Source organism: Dermacentor silvarum, chromosome 2, assembly GCF_013339745.2.
Source record: "Dermacentor silvarum isolate Dsil-2018 chromosome 2, BIME_Dsil_1.4, whole genome shotgun sequence".
NCBI lineage: Eukaryota > Metazoa > Arthropoda > Arachnida > Ixodida > Ixodidae > Dermacentor > Dermacentor silvarum.
The window spans coordinates 149876564-149883009 of record NC_051155.1 but is presented as its reverse complement, the minus strand read 5'-3'; the positions used below and the strand labels follow the sequence as shown (position 1 = coordinate 149883009).

The window sequence follows — 6446 nt, the reverse complement described above, 5'->3', positions numbered from 1 at the left end:
AAATCCCGGCCACGGCGGCCGCATTTCGATTGGCACCTATACCGAGAAAAACTAGCACACGACAACCCGAAGCTGTGAACAGAACGATGAAAGCGACCGATGAAAAATACCAAGATCAGCTAAAAGGGATTTATACATATTTTGAATGCTATGCACATCAGTTCTAGTTGACATTAAGCGGAAGAAATGGAGCTGGGCAGGCCATGTAATGCGTAGGATGGATAACCTCTGGACCATTAGGGTTACAGAATGGATACCAAGAGAAGGCGAGCGCAGTCGAGGTCGGCAGAAAACCAGATGGGATGATGAAGTTAGGAAATTTGCAGGCGCAAGTTGGAATACGCTAGCGCAAGACAGGGGTAATTGGAGATCGCAGGGAGAGGCCTTCGTCCTGCAGTGGACATAAAATATAGGATGATGATGATGACACAACAGAATGTTTGCTGTGACGAGCAGGAACGAAGAATGGTTGGTGCTCCCTTGTGACGATTTGCGGAATCCGAAGCGCGACATAATTAAGTAGCCCAGAGCAGTTCAGCTTTTAGTGAAAGAGCTTATACGAAAGCTGAAGGTCTGCGCGAATACATCGGCAGGTAAGGGACGGTAGTCAGTGCAAAGTGCAAGCGCTGCAAGATTTACCAATGCCAACGCAAAAAACGATGGCTGTGAATTGCTACGAACTTTTTCTGATCTCATTCTAGTCTATCACTGTGGGATTCGGAAGTTCCATTCCCCACCAGAGATGCGTATTCGAGTTGAGGAAGACATATAGCCTGATGCAGAATTAGGAAATAACTGGTAGATTCGAATTCGCGTGAGAGGCGGAAACATAACATACGAAGCGCAGACAACACATAGCTATGCCTTCAGTGTGAGATGAAAAGCTTCACGAAACAGTAAAGAGAACCCATAAATCATTGACTTCAGCAGTCCTACTTAGTGGAAAAGAATCTACAAAATGAGAACACAGAACGCTTTCGGTCATATTCGCGTAAAGATCATAATTTTGGTGGAAGCGTTGAGGCTAAGACATTCATTTTTGCACTGTTCTGCCACAGTGAAGAATTCGGCAGTCATCATTGTTGCGAATATTTTGAAAATCTTGCTGTCATTGGCATATTGAAGAAATTAATAATAATAATAATAATAATAATAATAATAATAATAATAATAATAATAATAATAATAATAATAATAATAATAATAATAATAATAATAATAATAATAATAATAATAATCAATCAATCATGTTTATTTAACGTGCCAGGAACAACCCTAAGGTCTGAGTGCTGGCGCACGCATACATTACAAACCAAAAACAAAACACTCAGGGAAAAATCATTAAACAATAAATGAATAAAAATAAAAATTGTGAAAAGAAGAGAGTACCGACAACAAAGCGCAAAGTAAATACAAAAGAAAAAGGAGGAGAAGGGCACTTGAACAATACATGAAATTATAACACAAGGCAAAGCTCGGAAAGGAACGATGACAAGGAGTTATGAAAGATATCAAGTTCACGAAAGTAAGTGTTATAAAGATTCTGTATTCTGTGAACAGTTGAGTGTTCATGATGACAGGCAGGAACATGGAAAGGTCTATGTTCTCTGGTGATCTTGCGTGGTATACGGAACATGACACAGCCGAGAAGTTCGGGACACGTGAGGTTACCGTGAAGGAGTTTAAATAATAATAATAATAATAATAATAATAATAATAATAATAATAATAATAATAATAATAATAATAATAATAATAATAATAATAATAATAATAATAATAATAATAATAATAATAATAATAATAATAATAATAATAATAATAATAATAATAATTATTATTATTATTATTATTATTATTTGATGTACACATACACGCCCCTTGTGGGATATTACATAGGAGCATTGTTGGAAAATATTGACATTCATGGGTGAAGTTCTTAAAAGGTACTAAATAACACGATACACTAAATAAACGCACTCGGACAAGTCAATCAACAAAATGAATGAAAATGGAGATATTCGGTGTTAGTACGTTATGTTTTTCATTAACAAGAATCTAAATTTTAAAGCACCACGTTCACTGACAACGTGATCAGGCAAACAATGCCATGATTAAATCATTGGTAAGGACGATTGATGAAAAGCCTTTGCAGATCCATGCAAGAATCGTATACTGCGAGAGTTTAAAAGACAACGATATGAACGGGCCCGGGGCAACAAAAGTGTTGCATGGCTGTGTTGCATTATAGGTTGCATGGCTTCTGCAGGCGAGCGCTTGTCTTAATCGTTTTATGTGCCATCGCGGAGAAATGAAATGCGAACGGGACAAACAAAACACGACAAGTCTACAAGTGCGATAGTTCCCCAACTTTGTTTTTTGTTGAGATGAAAAACCTGAAAGTTTAGTTGGCGGAATTTCCAGTGGGGTGCCACTCATTCTGTCCTTAAGCGTATCGCATGGCTTAATAAAGCATTGTCAACTAAAGAAAAAAGTTACCTCTTACCTCAGGCACACTGTTCCAGTTTTGCTGCCCTGCTCTGAATTTCATTTCCCCAAGATAGTACGTGCTTTGTTTTTCACCTCAATGGCCGTATTCAGTGTCGGCGTTGTGGGCCTTGATCGACAAATTTCGCAATTACTTCACATCTGGTAATGCAAGGACACGTACGACTCCTGCCCCATTGACGTCGGCAGCGCGTAAGACGTAAATCGTGATTTGGAAAGATTAATGCGCTGCAACCTTAGATGCAAGTGCGGAGGCAACGTCTGTAACGTCCCTTGCAATGTGCCGTGTCGGACGTGAGGACGGAGAAACGCCACACGCCTTCCGCTGTAAGAAAAAAAAAAACACAATTGTAAATCTACCGAACGATCTACGGAAATGTGCCTAGCCACGCATAGAGGTTTGAGCAGACTCTAACGGCCTGAAGTCATGACCGTGCGTAAGCAATGGAGGAGTGCTGGTAATATTCGTCCCAAAGGAGTTTTCAATATTGAGGTGCATAAGAATCGACGGCAAAATGCTGCTAACCATGTTTTTTTTTGTTTGCCATGAAGGGTCTCCACATGTGTCCTCAAGCACCGAATTTCGGATCGTGATGAGTTCGATTGCATATATCATGAAACGTTTGAAGGTTGACCAATGCAAAGTATTATTTGGTGTCGACGTAATGTCCCCTTTAGTGGTTTGCATCAATATTAAATCAACATAATATATGGATATATCGCATATCTTAACCCCACATGTTCACATAGGCTTATTAAAAATGTAATTATCGTGAGGCTCCGATTCAGTTTTTTCAGAAACATTGAAGATAACTGAAGTGTATCCACATGTTGCTTCTCAGCCTTTTGTGCAATCTGTACAGTACCGGATGACTGGAAGGTAGAGAAGGTAATTCCCGTCCCCAAATCAGGCAACCAGCATTCACCCGAGAAAAATCGTTCACAAGCAATCGATGTAAGATTGTAATGCACGCCATATACTCTCACCTCACTGAATTTGTGGGAGATAGCTCATTCTTTATCGGCTGCTAAAATGTATTTTTTAAAAGGTTTTTGTTTTGCGACACGCAGCTCCTCTCCTTTAGTAATGTTCTCTTCAGCCACTTTAATCGCGGCCTTGGCACTGATTACATATTCCTCAACTTCGAAAAACCCGCGAATACACGGAAAGTGCTTCGAGCGGCCAGTCGCGCTCCAATTTTTCGTGTATTCGGGGGCTTCTTTCGCGCTCGGAAAAACATTTTTATGTAACACATATCGAGCAACAGTAAGCTGTATCAGGAGTTTTTCAGGTTGGTCCACAATGTTCTCATTGACTCTTTTAATCTAAACATAATATTGGAGAAGTTTAATAATTAAGCCAGGTTATGTAATTAGGAAGAATGCAAAAAGTAATCTGAGTATCTCCAAGCAAACGACATTACCTTGGTTCTGTCCAACTACATGGCATTTACATGTTTTTAAAGTTTGGCTCAAGTTACGTCCTATAAGTTAGAGACCTCTGTTGGGTGTTGTTTAGAGCAAAATCTCAAGTATTTTCTAATTGGAGCTAAGAAAAAGTTTAGTTTTACGCAAATTCGCTCACTACTAGAACGTGGTTGAGTGCAACATTTGAGTTTTGACATGTCGGTATTAGTGGTTTTAATTCATTTAGCCGTAATGGAAGCTTATATTGGTTCGCATGGCACGCAGATACCTCTTTGAATACCTGCGTATATTTTGTTACAAAAAACACACGCACAAAAGTAACTTCAAGATAGGGTTTTAGGAACTTTGAACAAACTAGATGGGCGTTTTTGGGTGCTTTGCGTGCTGTTGAACGCGCTCATTCATTTTGAAAACGATTGCGCTTATCTTATTCACTGAGTAGAACCTAGCTTCAAAGGGATAGAGGGTCACTTCAGATGCCTTGCTATACACGGCTTGTTACCTGCTTTATCAATTTTAAGTGATTGCGACAGGTCTCTTCGAGCTCTCTTTAGGAATCTTGGGGCTCCCCATGCTACAGATTGACAAACACAACTTTAAGGGCCATGGAAAGGTTTCTAAAGGCGAAAATTTCAATGTGTGAACTGTATGGTGATATATAATGTTTAAGAATAAGAATAACTTTTCATCGCAACAGCTGAAAAACCCACGAAAAGATTCAAAGTATTTTTAATAGTTACAATCGCGTAAAAGGCCTACACCGCAAGTAGTTTCCAGATTTTATGACTCGTGGGCTTTCATGTTTTAGGAACATCTGTGTATTTTGGCACAGTTGATATATTTTAAAACCTCAAACTTCTTTATCACTGTGTACCAGTGAGGTGTCTGTGAAAGCAAATAAATTATAATCATTATCTCTAATATTTTCATAAGCTTTCAAATGACACCGAAGCTACAAATTAATTCTGACGATCTGGGTTTAAAAAAACGCACCCCGATCGAGGAGTGTACATAAAGAAGATTTTGCTTTAAATCCATAACTTAATGCTGGCTGTAATGCAAGGACATCGTGCTGAGTAGGAGAATGGCATAGCCGCTGATCAACCGTGGCAGATGTCGACCTGTCCTGCTCTAATGAGGTAGGAGGTCTAGGCGCATCTAGGCACCCCAGTGCTTGCGAGTGATTGTGTGTGAGGCGCAATGATCTGCGTGACGCAACGCCAAGGCTACGGCACGACGACGAATATGGCTCAATGATCCAGACGAGATTGATTTCCCCACGACGGAACAAATGTGTCATGGCAAATCATTTATTGTACAGCAGCGATGAAAGGATACAGCTTGATCCATTACGACCTGAACATATTCCGAATTCAGCGCTTTGCAGCACAGGGATGATCCCGAAGGTTGTGCAATCTCCCATGGCGCCTGAAAGCACTAGCTATGAAAAAGAAAATAATTGTGCAGAAATTGACGTCCTTTCGCATGAACGAAAGAAATTGTTACTATATGACTTACGCGCCAACCGTTCGCGCCAATCACCAACCGCGCCAAGCAGCTCAAAGCGTCAGGTTTGCCTTTTACTGCAGTTAAACGGTGCGAATGCTTTATGCGTTTGGGGCTAACAACCTACTGCTGCCTAGACCACATCTACAGCCCTGAATTTCTATTTTCTATGCTTCTTAACATTGCACCATGATTTTAACATGGCAGAGTATTCTGTGTAATGATAAACTTGTTCAGTGGCAACAGCAATCAAACAGAAGTGAACTGGGTTATGGCAGAGCTTTTGCTCATCTTGAACTTAACGTCTCAACTGAAGATGGAAAACACCATTAGTGATATTCGATGAAGACAGCTGCGTTGCAGTGGTCCAAGCTGGAAGTACAGAATACATATTGTCATTTAGTTGAAATCATAATACAATAACACGACCAGCTTTAGTGTCTTAATACTGTCGCAGAGAAAGGGCCTATCGCGAGCGCGGAAGTTCTTGGCCTCCACTCTCTTAACCTGGCACTCTAGGAATTCCTCAATGTAGCCAGCATTTCATATAAGGGCTTTGAATCTGCTTGATGGAAAAGGCGAATTAAGCGCTAATGACGCAGTTTGAAAGACGAAGGTATCAAAGAAACACAAGTGTGTGTTTACATAAAACGCGCTGGTGTGACGGAATATGCCGAGCGCTCCAGTTTCCACCGATTACATATCTCGGCGCTTCCTGTCCCGTCGGGGTGGCCGTGATCGTATAGTGGTTAGTACCTTGCGTTGTGGCCGCAATAACCCAGGTTCGAATCCTGGTCACGGCATTATTTTTTTTCTTGCTTTCATCAAAAGGAAAGTAGCGTTTCTTTGAGGTTTGCGTTTCGGTAAGGCGCGGACATTTTCATTGACAGAAAAGATTTTAGTAGCTCAAGAAGGAGCATGTTACAAAAACAGGTACTTTACCGTTCGTATTTATTTTTCCCGTTTCTTGCGCACCAATAGCATATAAATATGCAAGTGAGGAG

The 6446-nt window shown here is 40.4% G+C and overlaps 1 non-coding gene across 1 annotated transcript; it reads left to right on the top strand.

The window, feature by feature from the left end:
• The first annotated feature begins 6173 nt into the window (after positions 1-6173).
• On the top strand, positions 6174-6245 carry Trnah-gug (transfer RNA histidin (anticodon GUG)). Its single transcript has one exon. It is a non-coding gene; the product is annotated as a tRNA-His (tRNA).
• The last annotated feature ends 201 nt before the right edge of the window (positions 6246-6446 follow it).